This window comes from Electrophorus electricus, chromosome 2 (assembly GCF_013358815.1).
Source record: "Electrophorus electricus isolate fEleEle1 chromosome 2, fEleEle1.pri, whole genome shotgun sequence".
NCBI classification, from domain to species: domain Eukaryota; kingdom Metazoa; phylum Chordata; class Actinopteri; order Gymnotiformes; family Gymnotidae; genus Electrophorus; species Electrophorus electricus.
In genome coordinates, this window is record NC_049536.1 from 25,313,118 (window position 1) to 25,327,053 (window position 13,936).

General features: G+C 35.3%; 2 long non-coding RNA genes across 2 annotated transcripts; both read left to right on the forward strand.

The window, feature by feature from the left end:
- The first annotated feature begins 3,149 nt into the window (after positions 1 to 3,149).
- Positions 3,150 to 6,332, forward strand: LOC113590609. Its single transcript, XR_003412114.2, has 4 exons — positions 3,150 to 3,980; positions 4,163 to 4,248; positions 5,089 to 5,185; positions 5,407 to 6,332. It is a non-coding gene; the product is annotated as an uncharacterized LOC113590609 (long non-coding RNA).
- Positions 6,333 to 11,485: 5,153 nt separating this feature from the next.
- Positions 11,486 to 13,151, forward strand: LOC118240983. Its single transcript, XR_004775755.1, has 3 exons — positions 11,486 to 11,526; positions 12,348 to 12,667; positions 12,821 to 13,151. It is a non-coding gene; the product is annotated as an uncharacterized LOC118240983 (long non-coding RNA).
- Positions 13,152 to 13,936: the final 785 nt, after the last annotated feature.

Sequence of the window (13,936 nt, forward strand, 5' to 3'; positions counted from 1 at the left end):
AACACAAAAATGTACAGTTACTACTCATGATTAACATGCGAGTGGGTGACAAAAAAAGTATTTATATGTTATATAACTGTTTAATGTGTGTCTACCTTTCCACAGCATTCTGGGAGCGGCAGTGACTCTGATTAGGGAATAAATGAAGATTGGCTATAAATGTAAACTTTACCCTATCCACACTACACTTCAAATAAATAACTTCATTCTTAAAAATGTTCATCAGCATTAATAAGTAGGATGAAAAGTAAGGGTAAAATTTAAAAAATGTACAACCTGCTTAACTGCAAATATATACATCACTCAACGTAGCACTGTGTGTACCATGTATACCGATTGCATATTGTGCATATTGTGAATGACAGGACACAATTTCATACTTAGTACAAAGAGACCTCAAGTCATTATGCAACTTTAAAGCTACCCGTTACTTTCTATATAAAACATTACAAGCATTATTAATTGGAATTTGTGAATCTCTTATTCATAACTATATGAATAATGCATTATTTTGAGGAATAAAAGGGTTATTCTGGTTATGTCTTGTCTTTTTTTAGTCCTAACATTTTCATTGTAGAATAGACCATGCATATGAACTAACGTTGTAGAATGGATCATGCATATGAACTAACGTTGTAGAATTGACATTGTAGAATTAATTCACCATGCCATGGAAAAGTTTTAGGCCATACAGGAGTCTGTAGGTTTATAAGTATTAATGCAGCAGATGTTTCATCATTCCTCTCATGAACAGTAATTACTGTGATAAATGGGATATGCAAAGTTTGAGCTGTATGCTTATACCTAGTTGATGCTGATGTTACTTTAATATTTAATCTATTGATTCTGTTCTCATCTTGGGAAAGATTACTGATTATTTTTATTTCATCCATCAAAGCACTAGAGACAAAACATTTTTCTTTTTAAGTAATGATTTTATAATAAAATAGGTATTGAGACTGCTATTGATGGTTCAGATTTATGTTTGCCATGGCTATGTAAATTGGCTAGTAGTTGTACATAGGTCATGTATAAGTATTACAGCTGTTTTATGCTTGTTTTAAGATAAGGTGCCATGCTCATGGCCTTCTGTAATAACCATCATGGTCATGGTTAGTGCTGTGGCTGCGGCTGCAGGTTTTGCCATGGCCATGGTTGTGGGCGTGGCAATCATGGGCATGGCAAATTTTGGTAGAAGAAGCAAAGACTGAGCAACATGAGACCACAGATATTTAAACATCACTGAAACCACACTATGGTATCTGGTAGAAGAAAGACACCTATGTCAACAAAAATTTTAATATGGTACTGCAAGTTTTACAAGTAAGCGATAAAGATGTTGTTTCATTGTCTGACCAGTTTAACTGTTCTTACAGCATTTTGAAGGAAACTTCCATTGTGATTCAGAATAGATAAAGGCATTCCACACTTGAAGTCCACACATAATGAATTGGAGGTTAAGGTGTGTTACCATGAAGTTCAATTTTTTTTCTCATGAAAGCTCTATTTAATATATGTAAACTCTATGTATATCCAGATTGTATGCATAATTATTAGAACCCTTATCAAAAATTACTAACACAGCAGTTAATAATAATTAAACATGAGAGGTAATAATCTCTATAATAAACATAGGGAGGATGCCTGTTTTGATTATTATTATTTATACATTGCCAGACACTTTATATTTTATCATATTGTAGTGTATAATACTGCAATATCATATATGAACTGAATTCTTGCACACTTACTCAACTGTATTTCTTATTGCATTTCTTTTCATTACTTTTTCTTCATAGCACTCTAGTAAGGAAGCTTGTTTGCTTGTTGTACAATGAAAATAAAGATTCTTTTCTATTCTGTTATAAATATTTTAATGTAAACATGTATATATCACTAGTACATGCAATAACTAGTGTTATCTATATATATAAAAATTATCAAAATTAAATCTGTATTTGCATGTTTTCCTGTTTTACTGCAGTGGAAGAAAATGACACATACTTTTGCTATTTTCCATCATGAGCTCTAAACTGACCAATCGAGAGAGGAATAGTTGTTGTCCTAAATGGCAAAAAGATAAACAAACAAATAAATAGCCCAAAAGTTCCGAACAGAAAATTGCAGTATTTGGAATGGAATAGGAAAGGAAGTTCATAATAATCTTAATAACCTATTTGAAGCATCTGGAGATGTTGTATGCCAAGGGAGTTTTTATTTTGACCAAAATTGAATTTTCTACCTGTTCACATTACAGGTATATTTTTTTTCTTAGGAGTTTGGCTTACAAAACAGAGTTCAATATCTAGTCAATATTCAGTGTCTCCTATGACTACTGTTCACTGAAGCTGACACGCCCATTAGAGCGCTTCTGTAACCACCACCATTTTATCCTGAAATATGACTGTGAAGACAAGTTGTGTCAACAATCCCAGTAACCTTCCCTTCAAAGAAATTTTTCATATGTGTTTATCTGCTTTATTTTTTTCAAATAATTTTTTTTTCAGATTTTTAAAAAAATAAAACTTGTAGTCTAAAGATTGTTTGTTCTCTTTCCAAATTGTTCATATAAACACCCAGAGATATCTGAATATTTTAGATAAACAGGAAAGAGATCCAAGGCAACTTGTCTTAAAGTGAAATCAGGATTTAAAAGTATTTTATTTACAGGCTCACATTAGTGGACAGATTAAAAACATGTTTTGGCCCAGGCCTTCGTCAGGGAGTCAGTTGCAAACATATTAGCATTTGAGCATTATATTTTGCTTTTACAGTGTTATACAGTTTGTCACATCAACACACAGAGATTCTGCTATCTGCACTCAGAGGTCTCCATCTCCCTAGCATTGACTGTTATTGCAAGGTGATGGCCTTAACTCAAGAAGAACAAATGTGCAGTGAGTTGTTATTTAAGGAGTGAGATGCACATGTGACTCCACTATAGTCTTCCACTGTTATTGAATTCCAGTTCTTTTACAGTAGTTGCTGGGGGTATAGCATATTGCGGAAAATTTTGATTGGCCCTAGTTAGTCCCTCCAAGCTTCCATGTTCCATGTTTTTCCTGTCTTGCGTATTTTAGTTCCATTCCGTCGTTTCGTTTCCTCCGCCCCCGTTTGATTATCCACTCCCGTCCCTCATTTCTAGTTTTGATTAAGTTCATGTATTTAAACCCTGTCATATGCCGTCTCTTTTCTGTTCATTGTTTGGTTGGTTGTAGTGGGGGTTCATTGCTTGGTTCATTGCTTGGTTCATTGCTTTTGTGTGGTTGTATTTAGGTTTGAATATATCGGATGTGCGTAAGCCCGTCTGTGTTTTGAAGCCTCCGTTTACGTTAGCCTGTTTGATTCTAGCCGTTTTGTTTTTCTTACCTCGGTATGTCACTTTCTAGTTTCTGTTATTGCCTGCATCCCCTGTTTGCCTTCGTGTGTTTTGGTTTGTTATTCCTAGCCTTCCTTTTTTCCGAGCTCCTGTGTATGCTATCCTAGCCCATGTTTTGTATAGCAGTATCCCAGTATCTCCATAATGGCTCTATGATACTGGACTACGACTACGACTCTGGATTTGCCCTTAATAAATCTCGCTCTTCTCCGCACATGCGTCCGCCACTTTACCGCTCAACGTTACAGCATACTGTTTGGATGGGATGAACACACTCTTTCCAGAGATGTAGTTCACACACATTTCAATACAGGCCATAATTTGTGATTTACCACATTTTTAAATGAATATATTCCATTTCAAATTCTGTGTTATCTATTATGCTGTTTCCAGTTTGCCTGCCTGCACATACATCCACACTGTGGTTATGCCAGGTTTTTGTTTTTGTTTTTTTTTTGTACTGAAACGGATTAATTGGCACGTCATTTGTAACCACATAAAGGAGAACCTAATGGATTTGTCAGCCCACTTGAGAAATCTAACCAAACCTTTCAAGGAAATATTGGTTTCAGTTGAAACACATGGAAGGTTTACATATAAGGTAAACATATGCTTTCCCAGGGATTTCTGGGATATCCTTTGGTTCCTATTCAAACATACATGTTATATCATTACTGGATTGTACATTTCTGCATTTACATTAGTTAGCATTGTTTTACAATGCATGGATAAATGTATGTTTTACAATGTATTCTATTTTATTTATATGAGTTCTATGTCCAGGGCTATTCAAGTAATATATGGCCAGATGAACATTGCACTCTGTGATATATACACTCCCCACAGCACTCTCCTCACTGTTGCCTACAGTAAGTGTATATTTTGATTTGTATCTTTTTTGTTCTTTATGGTCAGCAAACTGTGCCAACAGATCTCTGCTTCACAGTGATCATGAACAAATATGAGGCTCACCACAGTACTACACTGAGAGAGAATGCAGTCAAAGAGCTGTTTGATCACATTAAAGCAGACGATTGCTTTACCAAGTACATTAGTATTATGCCGGTAAATTATGTGACAAGCATCTTTAACATGTTGCCTTTAATACCATGTTGAATTTATAAAGATTTTGCTACAATAACCAAATTTTTGTTGTATTCAGATTAACAGTGGTTTCTACTATTAATACTTTGAACCATCAGAATCGGGTTTACTGGCCAAGTATACTGACATGCACAAGGCAAAACAGTTATCTTCACATTATATACAGTTATACTGGAGCAATACAGTTATCTTCAATAACATTTAATTCAATTAATGTAGACAAAGGGCTTTTGAATACATCTGTCTTCTGTCATCTACGGCTTTGGGGGTTTAAAGTTTTGACTTGTACATGAAACCATTGCTTATTTCCACCACCACTTTTTTATTTTGTTTAACAAGAGGGTGTTTGGGCTTTGTTTTTGATTTGTTTTTTGTTTACTTTGAAATTGAATTACAATTAGTAAATACCACACCATGAAAGCACATCTTATATTCTGGCTGTATCCTCATATCTCAAAGACCATTAACATGTTGGTGCGCTGGTATGTTGATGGACCCTCATCAGCAGTCTTCCAGGATCATTTAGCTAGGATCCCAGAATACCTCTGGCTAGTGGCAACATATGCTTTATGATATCAAGTCAAACTCTTTTTCTCTCATTATAGATTCTAAGCATGAGAAACTCTGATGGTGGTTTTGCCACATAACAAGACCAAGTGTGGAAGAAAACTGTTTGAGCTCCTGAAGCTTCAGAGGTGTTTGGTGAGAATCTGTTCCTAGAATGCGAGATTGTTTGTTTGTACCTCGACACTTTTCTTCTTTGGACTGGAAGCGTTTGCATGTACAGGTCATAACTTCCAGGATAGGTACAGTTGTATGTGTTAGACTCATAACATGATGCATGGAAAGGCGGCTTTGTTCTCTGGTCTGCTCATAAGTCAGTCAAGCTGTCATACTGGCTTTTCCTGTTCTTCGTGCTGCAGGCTGGTGTGTGCTGAGGTAAGGCAGGCCTGTGACTTCCTGCTCTCTAAGCAGATGGGAGATGGTGGCTGGGGAGAGGATTTTGAGTCATGTGAACAGCGCCGCTATGTACAGAGCAAAAACTCACAGACTTGCATGTTTTATTAATTATGTTTTTATTTTTTGATTAAAAATACCTATTTATCTACTGCTTATAAACTGTGAGGAGGCACAACATGTATAATTGCAGAGATTATGTTCCTTGACTTAGTACTTTGTCATTTGGAATGTGTTTTGGTATAAACACCAAGGCCAAATGTTTCTTGCATAAAATAATACTTATGTCTTTAAAAGCATATGGATGTGTGTGTGTGTGTGTGTGTGTGTGTGTGTGTGTGTGTGTGTGTGTGTGTCTTCTAGGCAGCTGAAACTTTGATTCCAGTCTCTGTAATTGTTTTAAAGTTTTTGTAAAACACACTGTACCGGTGAACATTATTACCACTAAATGCTAAATATTACAAACAAAGAATTACCACACCTTACTTGGACAACCTGTTATGCCTGTTATTTTTAAGATTGACACAGAAATGAAAACATGTTTGATTGTCATGCGAACAGTGGCTTGACTTGTTTGGGACTTTTATTTACAGGGGTGTTTCATGCAATTTTTCACACATTTTATGCTTTAATATTGTCATAACATGTATTAGGAAGTTTCTTCATAGACTATGTTTTGTATTAATATATTTATTTATATTCATTAATGTGTAATGTGTACCAGTTTGTGTTACCAAAACTTGTGATAAAAATTGTTAATGTTGATTATGTTGATTTTAAAGAAGTATTGCATACAATGGTTACCAATAACATCAAATGTAATAAATCTTGAAGCCAACAAAAATGACTAAAACATTTCTCAGTAGAATCCCAAACATATTTATCCCTTTGTTTTAAATTTATTGTAATACATTTTATACTTTCAAATCATTATTATATGTATGCTTAGATTCTGTCATTTTCTGTTAATACAAAATATGATGTATAACATGTATAATAATAAAATTCTCTCTACAATGAAACTTTTCTGTATATGTCTTTAAGGTCTAAGTTGCACTGCTCCAACTCAGAGCTCCTATTGGTAGGTGAGTTGAATGCATAAGCATAACATGTGACCTCTTTACTGAGGCTCTCAAAGCTTGTATAAAGAGACAAAGAACTTCCCTTCTCTACCTGTTGTGTGTCCTTTTAGAACTGAGCTTTTACACACCTTGGATTTTTAGAGACATTGCTGTAAGTGAACATTTTGTCATTGTTTTAGTATATGGTGTAGATGACTTTAAACAGCTTTTCTTTTTACTCTTTTTCTTTCTGTTGTTTTCTTTTTCTTCAGTTGTAGCTTAAATGGCCACTCCGTAATTAGTGTTAACACTGATATTGATGTTGATACCTACCACTGTTATGTGTTGAGGTTGTTTTATGTCTTGGCATGCTGTTAAAGGTTTTCACTTCACTGAAGGGTCATGTGTTTATTAAGTCTAGCGCACGGTAGTGCATGATTGTTCTAGAGCCTATTACATCATTTCACTGTTCCTGCAACTGGCAGAGCTTTCAGTGTTTTTTTTTTTTTTTTGCATTTTTTCTTTGATTTTAAATAATAAACAAGTCACAACACATATTATTGTTAATATTGTTATTGTCAGCTTTAATTTTATATTTGAACAATTAAAGAATATACCTCTAAGATTTCTTGCTTTAAGCAAGCTATTCAGGGTCTTTAGAATATGTTGAAATGCTAATGTGTCATTTCTTGAATTATTCTTAGCATATTTAATGACAAAACAAAACAAATATTCTCATTTTGCACCCTTTTTAACACAATATGGAGATCTTCAAACCATAAGGTCTCTTAAGATCTTAACAGTGGCCAGCCAGTTTATTATTATGAAATGTATTTTTTTCAAAATCCTCTCTCACATACTACAAAATATAAAGTATGGCTTTAATTTATTTACTACAAAGTATAAAACATGATTTTGATGTTACTTTTATTTCAGAAGAAAGTGTGTCTTACTGGCACCAGCATGAACCCCAACTACCCACAGTATCCAGGGCCATGGGGACAACCTGGACAGCCCTGCCCCAATCCAAACATGCCATACCAGCCCCAACCCTCATATCCAGGCGTACCAGGGTTCTGTCCAGCAGGTGTATGTCAAGGACCTTGTCAATGCAAGCATGGCCAAGGAGGTTATATCCAGGGACCAGGATGTGGGCCAGGACATGGACCTCACCATGGGCATGGGCATGGGCATGAGCACGGGCATGGGCATGAGCATGGGCATGAGCATGGGCATGGGCTTTTTCATGGGCACGGGCATGAGCATGGGCATGGGCACGGGCACGGGCTTTTTCATGGGCGCGGCCATAAGCATTAGCATGAGCACGGGCATGGCAAACATGGGAAACACAAAAAGGTGAGAAACACAACACAAAAATGTACGGTTACTACTCATAATTAACATGCATGTGTGACTAAATTAGTATTTATATGTCATATAACTGTTTAATGTGTGTCTACCTTTCCACAGCATTCTTGGAGCAGCAGTGACTCTGATTATGGAATGGATGAAGATTGGCTATAAATTTAAACTTTACCCTATCCACACTACACTTCAAATAAATAACTTCATTAGTAAAAATGTTCATCATCATTATACTTCACTCAATGTAGCACTGTGCATATCGAATGACAGGACACAATTTCATACTCGGTACAAAGAGACCTCAAGTCATTATGCAACTTTAAAGCTACCCGTTACTTTCTACATAAAACATTGCAAGCATTATAAATTGGAATTTGTGAATCTCTTATTCATAACTATATGAATAATGCATTATTTTGAGGAATAAAAGGGTTATTCTGGTTATGTCTTGTCTTTTTTTAGTCCTAACATTACCACTGTAGACTAGGCCATGCATATGAACTAATGTTGTAGAATGGATCATGCATATGAACTAACATTGTAGAATTGACATTGTAGAATTAATTCACTATGCCATGGAAAGGTTTTAGGCCACACAGGAGTCTGTAGGTTTATAAGTATTAACGCAGCAGATGTTTCATCATTCCTCTCATGAACAGTAATTACTGTGATAAATGGAATATGCAAAGTTTGAGCTGTATGCTTATACCTAGTTGATGCTGATGTTACTTTAATATTTTATCTATTGATTCTGTTCTCATCTTGGGAAAGTTGCAAGTTTATAAATATTAAGGCAGCAGATGTTTTATCATATCTCAGATGAATTTTAATTACTGTAAATATTATATGCAAAGTTTGAGCTGTCTGCTTAAATTCATGTTTATGTCTAGTATATAGCATTTTCTTTTAGATCAAATTATTAAAAAAACTTTTGAAAAATTAACCATTCAGTGTAGCTCTAGTCCTTACTACACCAATACACAGTGCTCCCATTGGTAGGAAGGGAAATGAATAAGCATTTCACCACAACACTCAAATACAATTTCCAGAGCCTAGACAGTGATTATACCTTTAGGTTTTACATGCTTTGAATTGGGAGATACTGTTGTAAGTGAGCATGCTGATGTTAGTTTAATATTTTGTCTTTTGATCTTGGGAATGATTATTGATCATTTTATTTCATCCATCAAAGCACTAGAGACAAAATATTTGTCTTTGAAGTTATGAATTGATAATAAAATAGGTGCTGAGATTACTATTGATGGTTCAGATTTATGTTTGCCATGGCAAAGTTGGACAGTAGTTGTACATAGATCATGTATAGGTATTACAGCTGTTTTATGTCTTTTGAAATGACGCCATGTCTGGGTGTCACAGTACATGTTCTGACTAGCACCCTTGAATTCTTCACAGTCATTGAAGTGTGACAAATTTCCACATCAGTGCAATGTTTTTCAGTATGAACTGAGTTTTTTTTTTTTTTTTTATTCCTTGTGCAGCTTCTTTTGTATTTCTACAGTCAGCTATATTCCATTAAATAATTTACAGCAGTCTGCAAGTTGGCATTAATTCATTATAGAAATTATTTTACACTGAGAAATACCAAAGCATTCCTTACAAGTTCTTGCTATTTTTACTGTTAGTATAACTCAACTTATTGCAGAGAATAGAAATGATTTTTGTATACACAGTATAATAATTATTTCTGATTTTATCATGCACATTATTACGGCAGGGTCCCCAAGTCTGTGTGATGTCTTGTTGGTTGGTGTGTGTGTCTCCCTTGTTAATCGGTCTTGTGTCACACCTGTCTTTTGTTATCCTCGTTAGTGTATGCATTTTAGGTCTTGTTCTGTGTTTGTCCTTTGCAGTGTAATGTGTGCTTCTGCCGTTCGTGTTTAACAATTTGTTGTGTTTGTTTTGCTAGCGTAATGTGTTTTCACTTCATTGGGTTCGTGTTAATAATCATATGGGGGGTGCAAACAACAACTCCTGCTTCAGGCTCCTCTATGTCACACAAAATTTTATTTAATGTTTAGACACATTAAGGATAAATTCTCATTTAACTGATGCTTTTTATCCAAAGTAACTTACAGTTATTACTGAGTACAACTTGAGGGCCTTGCTCAGGGCCCCAACAGTGGCACCTTGGCAGTGGTGGAGCTTGAACCCACAACTTTCTAATTACAAGTCAAGTACCTTAACCACTGAGTTACCCCTGCCCATTTAACATCCTTGTATGATATGATTTGTTCCTGAATTAAATTTATTTTTAAAAGTATGGCTTTGATATATTAACTACATAATACAAAACTTGAATTCATGATTTCGTATGTGTTTATTATGTAGTGGGACACCAGTATGAACATGAACTATCTACAGCAAGCAGAACCATGTATCCAATCTACACAGCTTTGTGCAGCCCAGATTCTCCTACCCACAGGGCACTGCTACACAAGTCACAAGCAGTTGCACAGGCATTGATTCTGTACTGTCATCATGAGTTATGTGTGCATGCATTTTGGAAGAAATGTGGAAACACCCTCACAGTGAGAACTAATTGGCATAAAACAGAATAAGAAACAAGTACGTTGAAGTATTGTGCAAAATTGAGCAGTTACTACTGAACAACAGGCATATGCGTATATCTTTGTAAACTATAGTTATTGTTTGATGAGCACTCACCTTCCCACATCTTTTGTCTCTAAGAGTGGCATTGATACAGTGGGTGATAGATTCTCTCTACCTTCTATACAGAGTAATTAAGTCATTAATGTACATTAACATTAATAAGATGCTAAAATATTTTAGGGTTTCTACCTGTATTTAAGAAGATGCATAAACATTACATTTACTTTAAGGCTTTAGTGACTGTTGGAAGTCACAAAAATACTTTTGTGAGTATTTTTGTATATTATAATTACTACCTCTGAATCACTTGATTATACTATTGTCTGACAAAATTATACAAATCAATGTTTTTTTCTTGGATTGTTATTTAGTCATAACAATATTCTGAGGTTAACACAAGTGTAATGTAGTAACTATGCTGATTCTCTGTGACATTTACCCTCCTTGAAAATTCTACTGTCTGTGTAATGGAAATAAAACCAGTTTGTCCACACATGCCTAAGATTGTTAACATGCGCTGTTATGCCAAAAGAATGGAGCATTTGTTCATAATGGCATGTGCGCATTCATCTTTCCTACAAATGTGGAAAATGATGGCTAATCTAAAGTTTCTAATCATTGGGTCTGTTTTGGATACAGTTTTAAACCAATTATAGTTAGCTAATATTTTTAAAACTGGCAATTTTAGTTTTATGGGTATGAATGTAAAATACTTTTCCAGTTTGTTAGATTGAGGCATACTATTCCCTTTTTGTGAAACATGGGTTACAAACACAATATAAACACCATACTAAAATAACCTTAAATATAATAAACTTACATGTTAAACCATTAATAATTTCCTACACTCTAAGCCTTGATGTGCACGTGGCATGATTCCATTGGTAGGAGTAGACGAGGCGTAGCCATGAGGTGTGACGAGATACAAGAAGCATTCCAGTATAAAGAGCCATCTTCTGTGTATGGTTTCCTTGTGTGTTTAAGGTACCTGATATTTGCTGAACCCCTTTGGACTTTAGAGATATTGCAGTAAGTACATTTGGTGTTACTACGTCAAAAACCTTTGTTTTACGTGCTTTTGAACTACACTTTTAAACAACTGGAAATTTCTGCCCTGTAATATTGCGTTATAATTACAAATACTATTAGAAAGAACTGGATTTCAGAACCAAATGACATTTTCAGCCACAACCTGATTTTTGCCTGCAGCAAGTGTGATAAGCAATTGAAATTTCCAGCTTTTGGTGGATGCTCTTATCCTGAGTAATTTACAAATTACAAAAGTGCTTTGTTGTCTGCTTAAAAATAATTTACTCTAATGCTGGTATATGTAGATTGAATTGTAAAAGACAAACAATGAATAAACAGTAAAGTAAATTATGTTAAAAAGGTTGAATAAATTGTATACAACAACAAAGAGTTTTTGGAAAGCAAATCAAGTTGTTTCCCAAAGTATTTAACAGGTTTATCTAAATAGCACATTAGAGGGGATTAGAAGCTTGATCCTTTAACAGCACTTTTTTCAGTTTTATTCCTGTTTTACATAATCTTTTCACTTTGATTTTATTGTTTCCACAAACTCTTGATGGTGATTAGTTCTCATCAGGCAGCTCATGTAGTGTATAAGATAATGGTTAATTCCATTGTAATCAAACTGTAGTGTGTGTGTGTGTGTATATATATATATATATATATATATATATATATATACACATACACACACACAAATCTTGTTCATAGGTGTGTGTGTGTGTGTGTGTGTGTGTGTGTGTGTGTGTGTGTGTGTGTGTGTGTGTGTGTTATGAAAATGATGTATGTATCAGGTATGAACTGATATGTTTATCTTTTAGGTTGGGGGTGCAGTATGAATCCTTACTGTCCACAACAACCAGGTGCATGGGGAAATCCTTGCAACAACATGACCTACCCAGACCAACCAGGTGCATATGTGTGTCCACCAGTGGGCCTACAGCCTATTCAAGGATTGACTGGAATAGGAGGTCCAATCTTCCATAATAACCATCATGGTCATGGTCACTGGCATGGTCATGGGCATGAACATGGGCACCATGGGCACCACGGGCACCACGGGCATGGATTGTTTCACCACCACCACCACCACCACCACGGGCATGGAAACCATTTCTAGAAGAAGTCACAACTGAGCAAGGTGAGACCACAGATATTTAACATCACCAAAACTATACTATGGTATCTGGTAGAATGGTACAAGTTATTTCAAAACAGACATAAATGTAGTAAAGCAAGTTTTACAAGTAACAGGTGTTGTTTCATTGTCTGACAAGTTTAACTCTTCTTACAGCGTTTTGAAGGAAACTCCCATCATGATTCAGAATAGATAAAGACATTCCACACATGAAGTCCACACATAATGAATTGCAAGTTAAAGTGTGTTACCATTAACTTGGATTTTTTTTTCTCATGAAAGCTCTATTTATTTTATGTAAACTCTATGTAGACCTAGATTGCATGCATAATTATTAGATCCCTTATGAAAGATTACTAACACAGCAGTTAATAATAGAGATTATTAACTGTCATGTTTAACTATGATAACTATATAGAGGGCATGCCTGTTTTTATTTTATTTTGATTATTATAAATATTTCTTTCATGTAAACATCACTAGTGAATGCCATAACCATTAAAATCAAACAAAAATCAAATCAACAAGAACTATTTTGTGTATTTGTATGTTTTCCTATTTTACTTGGTAAAATTACACATACTTTTGCTATGCTATGAGGCCTAAACTGACCAACTGATTAATGTCAATAGTTGTTGGCTTTAATGAATCACAAGTGAGCCTGGTCTCTGTACTTAGTAAGGAGTACAGAATGTGAGAGGGCAAAAAGATAAATAAACAAACAAACAAGTATCCTAAAAGCTCCAAACAGAAAACTGCAGCATATGATAGCATGTAGAGATCACCATGTTTCTAATAGACATCATATTACTATCAACAAGTTAACTGAAAGGAAATCCGCGCAGGGCGCGTAGCAGGACTCACAGCAGGACTCACATACTCCCTTGACAGAGACAGGCGTTTATTCACATACGCAGTGGCGCTCACATAAAGCAACCAACGAGCACGAGCACGAGCACGAGCACGAGCATTGACAATGTGAACAAGTACACAAACAAAGCTAACATAAACAGAGACAATGACCAACGGTGACGCACCCCCCGACAGGGGTTTAAATACACAGACACAGAACCACACTAACTAGGTGCAGGTGTATGCAAAACATTTAGGCGTGATTACAATCAAGACAAAAACGTGACATTCTAACTGAACCACGTGACGGTCTAACTGAATGTTAATGTAATTCTGAGTCTTTGTAATTCCTGTTATAATTTCTTAGCGGACCTTAATTGAATTACATTCTTTTCTACTACTTTAATACCTGCTGACTGC